The 13,927-nt window shown below is 38.6% G+C and overlaps 1 protein-coding gene and 1 non-coding gene across 7 annotated transcripts in view; both read left to right on the top strand.

The window, feature by feature from the left end:
* MAPKAP1 (MAPK associated protein 1) overlaps positions 1-13,927 on the top strand; it is a 236,432-nt gene that overhangs the window by 82,118 nt on the left and 140,387 nt on the right. The gene's annotated exons all lie outside the window — the stretch shown is intronic.
* Positions 832-963, top strand: LOC115936898 (small nucleolar RNA SNORA72). Its single transcript, XR_004072277.1, has one exon. It is a non-coding gene; the product is annotated as a small nucleolar RNA SNORA72 (small nucleolar RNA).

The raw sequence follows: 13,927 nt of genomic DNA, 5'->3' as shown, positions 1-13,927 counted from the left end.
GTGATTGCTTTTACAATCCTGGCTTTGAAAGCGTGGCGTTTGGGGATTTCCTTGACTTGAATTCTTTTTTTAAAAGGAGTGGATTCATAGCATCCACTGTCAGTGCCATTTCCCTTTCTGTGATGACTTGTTCACTGTTTACATGAAAGGATTCAGGAAGTAAGACATAAACATAAGTAGATAAATGAACAAATAAACGAAAAGCTCTGCTGCCTTTGTCACAGAGTGAAAAGGCTTGACTATAACATAATGGGAACACAGCAGCTGTTCGATTAAAACTTTAGGACTTTTCCTGGAAACTTCGAAGCGTGTCTGCATTTTTTTTCTTTTTAAATAACACTGTGATATGGGAGAAGTGGTTTCCTAGAATGCCATGGTTACAGTGGAGCTTTTTAATGTATCATCTTCCTAGTCACTGCAGGGACTGCTATGAAATACTCTCACAGCTGGGGCTTGCTTCCCTTCTGATATGTCCATCCTTTGGAAGGCCCAGAAAGTGATTTGTAAATAATTTGCTTCTTGTCGCCATACAGTATTTGTTTTTTTTTTTTAAGTTGTGGTTTTGTTTTTTGTTTTACCATCTTAACCAGTTTGAAATGTACAGTTCAGTGATATTAAATGCATTTATAATGTCATACAGTAGTCCCCCCTTATCCACAGGACATCTGTTCCAAGACCCCCAGTGGATACCTAAAACTGCGTATAGTATTGAACCCTATATGTATAATTTTTTTTCTATATGTGCATATCTACGATAAAGTTTAATTTATAAATTAGGCACAGTAAGAGATTAATAATAAAATAGAACAACTATAACAATATACTGTAAGTTCATGAATATTCTCACTGTTCTGATTTTGTAATAATCAGGGCAGGCTAAACATTTGCTCTATTAAGACCATGCATGTGTCCTCAGACCTAGTTCTTTCCCTAGGTCTGATTTTATCAATGCTGGTGATAAACCAAGTCTAATTTATATGGCGCATCATATGTGGGAAATGTCTGTGACTCTAGGTATCTGGTCATCCTGGAGAAATGACAGCACAGCTAGTGTAATAACTTTTGAAAATAATAATTTGGGGGCACCTGGGTGGCTCAGTCGTTAAGCGTCTGCCTTCGGCTCAGATCATGATCCCAGGGTCCTGGGATTGAGCCCCGCGTCAGGCTCCCTACCCAGCGGGGAGCCTACTTCTCCCTCCCCCACTCGCCCTGCTTGTGTTCCCTCTCTCACTGTCTCTCTCTCTCTCTCTGTCAAATAAATAAATAAAATCTTTAAAAAATTAAAAAAAACCCACGAAAATAATAATTTGATGATTACCAGTTGCCATTAAATGAGTTGTAAAACTAAAAAAAAGAAAAATGTTACGTGAATATGGTCTCTCTTTCAAAATATCTTATTGTACTTACCCTTCTTGTGATGATGTGAAGCCTACGTGATGAGATGAAGTGAGGTGAGTGACATAGGCATTGTGATGTAGCATTAGGCTACTTTCTGACAGTGTTTCAGAAGGAGAATTCATCTGCTTTTGGATCATAGTTGACCACAGGTAACTGAAACTGTAGAAAGTGAAACTGCTGATAAGGGGCGACTACTGTATGATCATCACCACCATCCGTCTCCATAACTCTTTTCATCTTGTAAAACTGAAACTCTCTATATCCATTAAACAATAACTCTCCTTTCCTCCTTCATCCCAGCCCCTGGCAACTACCATTCTACTTTCTGTCTCTGTGATTTTGACTACTCTAAGTATCTCGTATAAGTGGAATCATACAGTATTTGTGTTTTTGTGACTGGTTTATTTCACCTAGCATAATCCTCAAGTTTCATCCATGTTGTAGCATATTGTAGAATTTCCCTACTTTTTAAGACTGAGAAACATTACATCATATGTATATACCATATTTTGCTTATCCATTCATCTGTCAATGGACACCTGGGTTGTTTTCATGTTTTAGCTGTTGTGAAGAATGCTGCAGGGAACATGAGTGTACACATACCTCTTCAAGACCCTGCTTTCAGTTCTTTTGGATATATACCCAGAAGAGGAATTGCTGGGTCCTTTGGTAATTCTATTTTAATTTTTTGAGGAACCTCCATACCATTTTACTTTTCCACCAGTAGTGCACAAGGTTTCCAATTTCTCCACATCCTCACCAACTTGCAATTTTCTGGGGTTTTTTGATAGTAGCCATCCTGATGGGTGTAAATTGCTATCTCATTGTAGTTTTTACTTGCATTTTCCTTCTAAGTAGTGATGTTGAGCATCTTTTCATGTGTTTATTGGCCATTTGTGTATCTTCTTTGGAGAAATGCCTATTCTAGTCCCTTGTCCACCTGTAATTTTATTAAAAGCAAAACAAGCAGCTTTGCAGTGTTCAGAGGCAATTTTAAGTGGTGAGTAAGAACTTGGGCTCAGGAGTTAGCTCCAGGTTGACATCGTGGCTTCACCAGCTGTGTGACATTGAGCAAGTTACTTCATTTCTTTAGGCTTCCATTTCTTCTGTAAAATGCGGAGAATAGTTGAATCTGTTTCACTGAGTTCTTCTGGGATTACCTAAGCTAGTATTATAGACATCAAATATATGGGATAGTATTTGCCCTGTTGTAAGTATTGAATAAATATTAGCTGTTATATTTTTGGAATCATGAGCCAGTCTTAAAAAACTCCTTTTATGGGGTGCCTGGGTGGCTCAATCGGTTAAGTGTCCAACTCTTGATTTCAGCTCAGGTTTTGATCTCATGAGTCATGAGTTCAAGCCCTGCGTTGGGCTTGATACTTAAAACACATACACAGACACAATGGAATATTATTCAACAATAAAAAAGAGTGAAATCTTGCCATTTGCAATGAACTAGATGGAGCTAGAGAGTATTATGATAAGCCAAATAAGTCAGTCAGAGAAAGACAAATACCATATGATTTTACTCATATGTGGAATTTAAGAAACAAAATGAACGAGCACAAAGGAAAAAAGAGAGAGAGAGAGAGAAACAAAGCAAGAAACAGACTCTTAACTATAGAGAACAAACTGATGGTTACCAGAGGGGAGGTGGGTGGGGGGAATGACTGAAATAGGTGATGGGGATTAAGGAGTGCACTTGTCAAGATGAGCACCGGGTGATGTATGGAAGTGTTGAATCACTACACTGTACACCTAAAACTAATATAACACTGTATGTTAACCACCTGGAATTAAAATAAAAACTTTGAAAAAAAAAGAAAACAGTTGAGCTTTGGATTCAACAAGATCTGGCTTGAAATCTGGCTTCACTACTTACTAGCTGTGTAAATTCAGGCATGTGTGTTCATCTCTGAGAGCCTCAGTTTCTCCTTCCCAAAACGGTGAAAGTAATATATATTTTATAGGGAAGCTGGGAAGAATGAATGAATTAGCATAGTAGGCACTCTGGCATATATTAGACATTCAAATAATTTCTGTTACATTAAGTTGAGTCACATGAAACTGCTGACAGTCATGGTTTATAACCTACAAAAATGGCAATTCCACGTGGTTTCACCTAATACTATAGTGACTGAGACAGCAAGTAGACATGAACTGGAAAAACAAGTGAAAGTTCTCAAGAATGCAATGAATTCTACTCCTATCAAAATAAGAAGGCAACTAACATATACTTAAAACACACACACACACGCCACATCTTCTTTATCCCTTCATCGGTTGATGGACACTTGGGCTGTTTCCATATCTTGGCTTTTGTAGATAATGTAGATAACACTGCTATAAACATAGGGGTACATATATCCCTTTGAATTAGTGTTTTTGTATTCTTTGGGTAAATAGTAGTGCAATTGCTGGGATGTAGGGTAGTTTTATTTTTAACTTTTTGAAGACCCTCCACGCTGTTTCCCACAGTGGCTGCACCAGCTTGCACTCCCACCAACAGGGCATGAGGCTTCCTTTTTCTCCACATGCTCAGAAAGCTCATTCATTTTCCCTCCAATTTCTTCTACATAAACAGGCTGAGAAACACCCTCCCCTATCTCTGTGCCCAATAAAGATTAAATTTCGTCTTAGTTGATGGTGATTTGGGTTTTGTTCAATACGGTGAGTATATATGGTAGTTCTGTGTTCATGTACATTTTGTGCTTTTGTCTCTTTTTTGTATTTGGAACATAGCATGTGCAGTATTGGCTGCACTTACGTAGGCTCTTTCACAAAGGTGCTGTAGGGTGAAAATAAGTAACTTAGGGTCTGCCTTCAACCCATTTCTCATGGCCACCATCACGTCCACCATTTGTTGATCATCTGTTCCGTGTAAGGAATATGCTAGATGCTTTAGCGACAGCATCTCAATGTCCCTATATAATTTATATAGAGTAGGGGCTAAAATCCTGTCTAGTATGGAAGGAAACTGAGGCTGAACAGGATTATATGATTTAGGCAAGAGCATAGGACCCTTTAGTCTATCTTGCTTGAGGGGCCAAATGTTGTTTTACTATACCCTATTTCCTCCCATTCTTAGAAAGGGTCTCCTAGAGGGGAAATGAGGACAGCCTTTCTATAGAATACTCTGTAGCACACTTGGGTGTGTTATCCCTACTGAATTTTTCCATTTCCTTGCCCATTCCCTTTCCCCCTGCCTGTCCCCCTTTTCTTTTCCGTCTTCCTTTCCTCCCTCTGTTCATTCCTCCTTCCCTCCTTCTGTTTCTCCCACCCACTTTCTCTCTTCTTCCTTCCTTCCTTTCCTTCCTTCCTTCCTTTCTCTAAACCTATCTAATGAAGTTTAAATACCAAGATTAAGAAACTACTTAATGTATTTCCTGAAGAAAATTGGATTCTTGAGATATTCCCATTTGATTTTTTCTTTTCTGGCACTAAAAATTACCTTTAATTTTAATTTGCTTTCAGAGGAATTACCATTTTTTAAAATATGCTATTTTAAAACAAGTTAGATTGAATTCCTATCAGCTTTTTAAAAAGTGACCTTCTCAGTCTTTTAAATAATAAGATTTGGAAGTAATTCCTTAATATCTGAGTTTAAGAGAATGATATTTTTGAGTTCTAAGGAAAGCCTGTTTGACCTAGCTGCATACTTATTCCTAAACTAGATAACCAGAACCAACTTTCTTACTCAGTCTAGGAACTGTGTTGGTGAAACCTCGTCTGTTTGCAGCTGGAGGTTGCACTTTTATTCCTTTGTTGTTCCATCGTTTCCTTTAGGGTGAGGGAGAATAATTAAGGAGAACATCTTTTCTGAGCAGCTGGAATCAGATTCCAGCTGACTACAGCACCTGCAGAGATGGCACCTCTGCCTCTGGGTGGCAGGCTGGGATGCCAGCCGTGGAGCCTGCCACAGTGGGCTCCAAGGTGCAGAGATGCGACCGTGCCGCACCACTCCTGCCCTTCTGTGAGCTTCAGATGGCAGCAGTACCAGTGAATGCAAAGTGTCTGTTTTAGACTAATTAGAGGGATGATTTGTGAAGCAGTGGCTATTTATTTAATTAGTCACCAGCACAAAACCATAAAACCCATATTTTAAAAATCCCTGTTAGTTTGCCATGTGGTTAATAGATTGGGGCACATTAAAAAGTGACATGGTGATGTATTAAAAATGTTCCACCTAAGATTCCTTCAGAAAGGAATGGAAGCTGTCTGCTTTCAGATGCTGAAGTGTTACCTGCCAGGATTTGACCCGTCAGAGGTTTTAATGTTTGTAAAGGCATTTATCTTTTGAATAGCATCTTCAAGGAAATCTCCTCTTGGAATATTTCAAAATACAAAAAAAATGTGTAGAATAATTTTTAAAATTATACTTAAAGTGAATTTTGTTAGTTTTTCTTAACAACGAGGAACTGTATTTTCCCATTAGATTATACTATGTTTACTAAGCATAACAGTGTTTCTTATAGGGTATTCTTTTCCATTTTGGGGAAAGGGAGTCATTTAATTTAGTAATAAATGCAGTAGCATTTTTGTTGCAGCAGTCAGAATTGCATTTTGTTCTGCCCTTGTATTATTTTTTATCTAATAGGTACAGGGATAATTGCTATACTTGCTCAGTCTCAGCTCAGGTGAATTGTCATTTTTGGATAGAAAGAATAAAGGTAGAATTGACTTGTTTAAGAGATGACACTGGCATTAAAAATGAGTAGAAATGATTTAGATTGTAACAAATGATAGTGGTTTTTATACACACAAACTTCCAATTGGTTTTCAGTATACATAAATGTGTCTGTGCAAGGCATCCTGCACTTTGAGAGTATTTGAGGCCGAATTTGGTATGTCTGTGATTCACTCTTATTTTTAAAAAATTATTCTGAATGGTCACTGTTTCTAATAAGCAGCCCCCCCCCCCAGATTTTAAGATTATATATGAAAATGTGTTGCTCAGGTGGATACTTGTACGGAAATTGTCCAGCTCTTAGGCTTGTGTTTCTCTGCTGTGTTGTATAATTACCTGCTCTGTTAGAAAGGGAGCTCGAATAAAACATGAGCATGTTAATGCAGCCTGGAGCTGATGTGGTGGTGATGATTACAATGCAGATAAAGCATTTCTCATAACTGCCGTTGCCTACTGGAGCCTTTGAAACATCTGGACCTTTAATTGAAAAATAGTGTGGTGCTGTGCAAGGCAGACATGCTAAGTGAAGTCACTAATTTAGAATACAAAAATATAATTGATAAAGTGTTTTATTTACATTGTATTTAAATATTCATACTTTGTTATGCTTTGTATAACAGGGAATTACTGGGTTAAATTCTCATGAACATAGACAGTTTAAATAAGATAAATTAAGTGAAAATGTTAATGGAATTTTACACTGGAACCAGAAAACAGTTTGTTGTAGGAGGGTATGTACTTTTGCATGTATTGGGGCCTTTTAGGGAAGCAAATAGGTTAAGTCCTATTCTCTGGGTTTTGTGCTTGAGAATAACTAACCATCAGTTGGTAACATAATTGCATTTCATTCTTGTTATTGCTATCATATCTTGTTATTTAGTTAAAAAAAAATAAAATGTTTCTTGGCATAATGGTAAATGGCTTTAATGGCAACATTATCACCCAATAAACCAAAGCCTTCCCCACCTCTCCGGGGCAGGTTATCAGAGCCTGCCCAGGAGAGCAGAAGAGCTGGTGAAGGGCGTGCAATTAACCTTTGTCCTGCATTCGCAGCAGGGGAACTGACCTAGCAGCCTTCCGAGGAAATCCAATTTAATTTAAAATGAATTTGAAAAGACAAATTAGCCATATCTATTTTAATAAGATAAAATCCCGACTCTCCCTATGTCTGGTTTAGTTAGGACCTCAGAGGAGATTAGACTAAGACTCAGGATGAACACGAGGGAAATAATGCCAGGGGGCTGAGGAGAAACCCAGGAGACCCAGGTACCCGAGTGCCTTGTCATTTTCTGCAAGTGAGCAGGTCTTGGGCTGCCCATTTCCACAGAGAATTGCAAACTGAGATGAACCTTTGTCTCATCAGACCTTTTGCTTGTGTTGGAGCTTGATGCCATGTTGATGTCATACGCTGCTTGCCCGGCTCTCCAAGGACCACATTGTTATTTCCCTCCTTTGTCATCATCAGAGCACATTTGGATACTGCCACCTGGGTAGCCACATTTAGTAATAGATACACCTCACAATTACTGATGAGACTTTTAATCCAGGAGTAAGGATTCTCCGGGGCTCCTCACTTGGTACTTGACCGCTGCTTTTTGAAACCTGGAGCAGAGGTTTCTGCCTTCTCTTTGTGGATCTAGTGTTGCCATGTGTTTTACCTCTGAAACATAGTCAGTGAGGATTTATGGAGCCCCTTCTATGAGCCCAAAGGCAAGGAAATCCAAAATAGTTTCTGCCTTCTGCCTGTATACACAAGAGGTAACTGCTCCTGGAAGCAGGTCCCCTAGTGTCCCTCTGTAGTAGCAGTGGTCTCTGCAGAGCGTCATGTGCATGTGACAGGCAGGGCCGCAGGAGGAGTGGCTCTGACCTTCCGTGTGGGTCTCAGCCAGAAGGCTGTTTCCGATCCACCGTCCAGGACTCCCAGTTCTGAAACAGTGGCTGCAACATGAACCAGTAGTCATTGTGACTTTCCCTAAATAACCTAGGCCTATCCCAGAGTTCTTTGGGACAAAATTCAGCAAGGGGGTAAGGTTTTAGAGTTGAACAGACCTAGGTTAGCATGATGTTCCCCACTTGTTGAGGGATTTGCAGCAGCCTACTTCATGAATCTCTCGTTCTTCAGCTTTAAAAAGGGAGTGAGCAACCCTCATAGGACTATTGGGCGCATTAAATGAGATAATGTATGAAGAGTACTTGGACCCTGGTAGGTGTCCAACAAATGGCAGGCAGTACTTGTGACCTGCCCTTTGCAGAGAGCACCGTGGTGGCCAGCACAAGGGGCTGCGTTCAGAGGAATGGGGTCTTCATGCCTAGTCCCACCTCCCGCTAAGGCTGTCTGCTCTGTAGCTGGCTAGCTTTCCTTTGTATGGCTAGGCTGATTACCTAATTGGGAGCAGTGTGACTCACAGAGGGCTTTTATTTTTAAAAATACTCGTGCTAACAGTTTTATCCAGTGGATCCTGTTGTCCTCTTGGTTTTAAAAATAAAGTTTTCTGGGCGGGGGGGGGGGGTGCCTGGGTGGCTCAGTCAGTTAAGCATCCAACTCTTGAGTTTGGCTCAGGTCATGGTCTCAGGGTTGTGAGATCGAGCCTCATGTCGGGCTCCACGCTCAGCATGGAGCTTGCCTAAGATTCTCTCTCCCTCCTCTGACCCTCCCCCTGCTCACACTCTCTCTCTCTGTCTCCTTCTCTCTCTCCAAAAGTAAATGAATGAATGAATGAATGAATAAAAATGAAGTTTTCTGCCACCACTTTTCCTTTCATTGTATCTGAGAGACATGTGGGATAAAGGCCCAACAGACTTTTTGGGCTGCTTCTCAATTGTAAATTTTGTATATAGTTAGAAGTGATTCTTTCGCACAGGAAGTGTTGTTCTAGATAAATAATAATTGGGTCACCTGAGTGGGTCAGTCGTTAAGCGTCTGCCTTCAGCTCAGGTCATGATCCCAGGGTCCTGGGATCGAGCCCCGCATCGGGCTCCCTGCTCAGCGGGAAGCCTGCTTCTCCCTCTCCCACTCCCCCTGCTTGTGTTCCCTCTCTCACTGTCTCTCTCTGTCAAATAAATAAATAAAATCTTAAAAAAAAAAAAGATGTAGATAAATAATAATTTAGCTCTTCTTTTTCTTGCTGCTGTTTGTATTTCAACATGTATTTGCAAACTATTAAAACCAAACTTTCTCAAATGGCTCTTTGCCATTGTATCATTTGCATAATGTCAAAAACATAATATATTTTCTGCTGCAGACAAGCATCTTTCTCTGTCACCAGAGGTATAGGTTCTTTGTGTGGCCTTTTCCTATATAGAATAACACCTATCCCAGTTATTTCACATGTGCATTTTGAGGATGAAAGTGAATGTCGTAATTGGAGAAATGTAAAGCTATTTATTTCCATTTTGTCCGATGTTTTTACATTGTTTGCTAGGAGGTGCGTCAGGGATTTGAATTAATTATAATTACTGAAGAGACATATACTGATTGAGCAAATAAAGTAGTAAGCCCATTTGTGGCAAGGCCATCTAATTAAATTCTAACTTTGGATAAGCTAGATGTGCATGAAAGATTAATTTTAAGAGGTTTTTATGACTTACTAAATAATGATTCAGTAAAATTTTTGAATTATATCATTAAGAAATATTGAATCTTAAAGTGATAAAACACTTAGTCATGAACATACTACTGTGTAGAAATTTGTGGGTTTTTAAAAAAACTGTTCAGGGCGCCTGGGTGGCTCAGTTGGTTAAGCGACTGCCTTCGGCTCAGGTCATGATCCTGGAGTCCCTGGATCGAGTCCCGCATCGGGCTCCCTGCTCGGCAGGGAGTCTGCTTCTCCCTCTGACCCTCCTCCCTCTCGTGCTCTCTGTCTCTCATTCTCTCTCTCAAATAAATAAATAAAATCTTAAAAAAAAAAAAAACTGTTCAGAATTAAGGATACAGAATAAAATTTTTAAGGTGTATATTGACATTTAAAAATTTGTAATATTTAATCAACTAAAGCCCTACAAGAAATGAATAGGATATATGCACCTGAATTATTTCCTTCAATATTTATACAATTTTATATTCTCAAAATACTTCATTATCTCAGGAATCAAATTGTCCTTGGGGTAGTGGAGGATTGTACCAAATTTTCCATATAATTTAGGAGAATGATAATAGCTGTACTGTAACCTTTTCTAGAGATACATCATCTAGTAATGGAGCCAAGTATACATTCTCCATTGAGTTTTAATTTTAAAAGTTGATATTAAATCTTTAAAAGACTCATTATATTATGGTAATTGATAGAGTTTAAAACATGTAACTCTTCTTTATGGTTTTAAAAAACCTATTTTTACTTTTAAAGCATATTGATTTTATTATATAAATGATTTAATAATGAAGAGGTCCCTATACTTACCCTAGGTGATGGGGCTTAGTTCATGCAAATTACTTTTCCCTGATATTATCATCATTATAGAAGCCATTGTTTGTATAATTAAATGCAAAGTGCTGTGTAACATTAATGATCTAAAGAATCCCACAATGGCTATGAAAATTCAAAGTGGACACTTTACATACCATTATGCTTTAAGATGGCTGGATTGTACTTGTGTGAGAGCACCTTCTGGTATGTGCTGTAACCATCCCCAGGCTAGATGAGAAGAGGGTGCAATGGCTTTTCTCTCTTAATGACTGAGATATAGACCTTTCCCTGTTGCCTCTGCTTCTCAATTTTATGTTTATTTGAAGGGACGATTTATCTAAAGATCTGCCTGGTCTGATTAACAACTTGGGTAATAATAATGAGGAATAACTGACATCTGTATAACAGTTTGCAGTTCACATGCTTTATTTTTACTTTATACACCCTACCATTCTCATTTCTGTTTTTTATGGCTAAGGAAATTGACTTTCAGAGAGGTTATGGGCTTGCCCAAGGTTGCACAGCTCAAGGCTGGCAGGACCATGGTCCAGACCAGTTCTGTAGACTCTGCAAAGAGTTACTGAGCAGATATAACCCACAATGGTAAAAACCGACAGTATCAGGAACTGCTTTCTGAATTTAAGACTTTGGTTGTTATTCCTGATGCAGTTTATGGGTAGGCTTTCATTTTTTACCTTCATCCTACCCCCTTCCCATTTTGTAAAATTTCTTACCTGTATTTGAACAAGTTGATATCTTGAAACAAAAGAATTATTCAAGGCTATTACTCAAATTTCACTTGATAACAGTTAGATTGTTTAAACCAAGAGCTGTAGGCATTTTATTTTTTTCAAAAGTGGAAGAAGACTCTGTCAGACAGTGCATCAAAATTTGGAGGATTTATTTTTAATAGAGAAAACCTTTCCTGAGAGCAACAACCCCCTTTCCTGTTTTGGGTCCAGGACTATAGATTTATATTTGCCATAGATGCCGTCGAAAGAAAAATTATGAAAATCACTAGCCTAAGAAAAACCAATGGAAGTGATATTTTCTATGCTGTGTTATAGTTATAGTCTGGCTCATTCCATGGTACTTAGTAACAAAGTTATTTTGTTTGAGGCTCTCAGATATATGAACGGTGTCTGTGGAAGTGGAGGTAGATTAGTTTCAGTGTCCTGAGGGCTAGAACTAAGATCAGTGGGTAAAATCTGCAGAGTGTACCTCAGTAGACGGAAACATGTTTCAGCCATCAAAACTGTTTGCCTAGAGACTGAAGCAAAGGGTCGCTTCTGAAGGTGGCAGGACTTCATCAGTAAAGGTATTCAGGAGAGGCTGTAGGACAGCCATTTGGTGAAAATGTTTTAGAGGGGACAAGTCTTAAAATTCCTTGCCATTTTAAAAGTCTATGAGCAGCAATAAAGTGTTTGTTTTTTAAGTCTGTGAATGTAAAAGCAGAGGGGGGAAGGAAACCTAATAAACAGCCAACATTTCTTGAGCATTCAGTATGGACTAGACACAGTGGTAAGTGCTTTTAATATGCATAGTATATCATTGAATCCTTTCAACAACTCCATGAGGAGGTACTTTTATAATCTATTTCCGTGTGGAAATAGTGATTCAGAGAGGTTAAATAAAATTGTCCAAGGACACAATAAATGGCATTGCTGAGAATTGAACCCAGGTCTTTCTGACTACACAACTTAATGCTTTTAACCACCACACTGCACTGCTTTACTAGCTCCTATTAATATAATAAGGATCCTGGAAGTACCCACATCAAAACTTGACCTTGTTAAAGAAAGAGTGACAGTTGACGTTCCTAATAATAAAAGCTTAATGGAACCAAGGTTGGTGATTCAGAGGAAATTAATGAGATTTTGTCAATTTTATTTTAAACTTAACTTGTCAGAAAATACAGTGTCCAGTGACAAACTGTAGAAATGTTTTTGACAAATTAACTTGACTACAGGTGCCAGATCAGGGAAATGTTAATTTAATAGCCTTTAAATGTTCCAGATTTATTGAGGGTTAAGATAGCACTACAAAGCCAAGCCCCTAGCTCTGAATGGATTTGTCATAGAATTTTATACAAAATCTACTCATAAGTTCAATGCTACCATTTTGAATGTGAAAAAGTGAGTTCTTTCTCTGAGCCCATAAAACCATCATTTTATTGGTAGTAAAATGCTACCGTCTGGTGTTTAGGTTCGTTTTTTCCCCCCCTCCCCATGTAGACCTTCTTTATTTCTCATAGCCAGTTAAACCTGGCTTAGACTATAGGCCAGATTTTGTTCAAAATCATTACTCTGAACAAACAAAGTCCCTTAATCATCATCAGAGTAATGATGATTTCAGGCCTCTGTACGAAGTGTGGATACCATATTTTTAAAGACTAGACTATAGCTCTACACTGGGCATGGAGCCTACTTAAAAAATAATAATGATAAAATAATAAAATAAAGACTAGGCCATAAATTGGTAGAATATAGCATCCTTTGATCCTTGCTGAGGGAGTTAGGGAGGAAGATACTGGTGAAATGGGACTTCAGCCATTCCTTTAAGAGAGTTTTAACTTTTGAAGGCTACAAATAACTCTTCTATCAATTTGCATCATTACGTTGTCTGCATACACTGATATATTTATTTCTGCATTAAAATTGCATATAATGATCTGCTTGTGCAGTTGTGGCTAATGGAATAATGTTGCCTGCTTTTTGTCTCTTTAATTGCAGAAGCCAAGCTGTCTATCCTTTCTGTTTCTTTCCCTTGATAGAGAAATTGAACACTTAGCAACGGTTTTGAGATCTGATACTCAATTTATTATTGACAAGCCTTGATGTTAAGTAGTGCTGCTGACTGAACCTTCTGTCCTTGAGACTTAATTCAGCTAACTCACTTTTTTTTTAAGATTTTAATTATTTATTTATATATTTATTTATTGAGAGAGAGAGAGAGAGAGCAGGAGCAGCGGGGAGGGGCAGAGGGAGAGGAATAATCTCAAGCAGACTCCACACTGAACACAGAGCCCGACATTGGGGCTTGATCTCACGACCCTGAGATCATGACCTGAGTCAAAATCTAGAGTCAGACGCTCAACTGACTGAGCCACCCAGGTGCCCCCAGCTAATTCACTTTATATGGATGTTTCTTAATTCAAGATTATTTTGAACTGGATACTGTCTGTTGTTCTTGCTTTCCCTATTTTGGAAACTATCAGGTGCATAATTTTTTTAAAATTTTTTATTGTTATGTTAATCACCATACATTACATCATTAGTTTTAGATGTAGTGTTCCATGATTCATTGTTTGTGCATAACACCCAGTGCTCCATGCAGAACGTGCCCTCTTTAATACCCATCACCAGGCTAACCCATCCTCCCACTCCCCTCCCCTCTAGAACCCTCAGTTTGTTTTTCAGAGTCCATCGTCTCTCAT

Source organism: Leptonychotes weddellii, chromosome 14 (assembly GCF_054177405.1).
Source record: "Leptonychotes weddellii isolate Sample4059 chromosome 14, ASM5417740v2, whole genome shotgun sequence".
NCBI lineage: Eukaryota > Metazoa > Chordata > Mammalia > Carnivora > Phocidae > Leptonychotes > Leptonychotes weddellii.
This window is presented reverse-complemented; position numbering and strand designations above follow the sequence as displayed.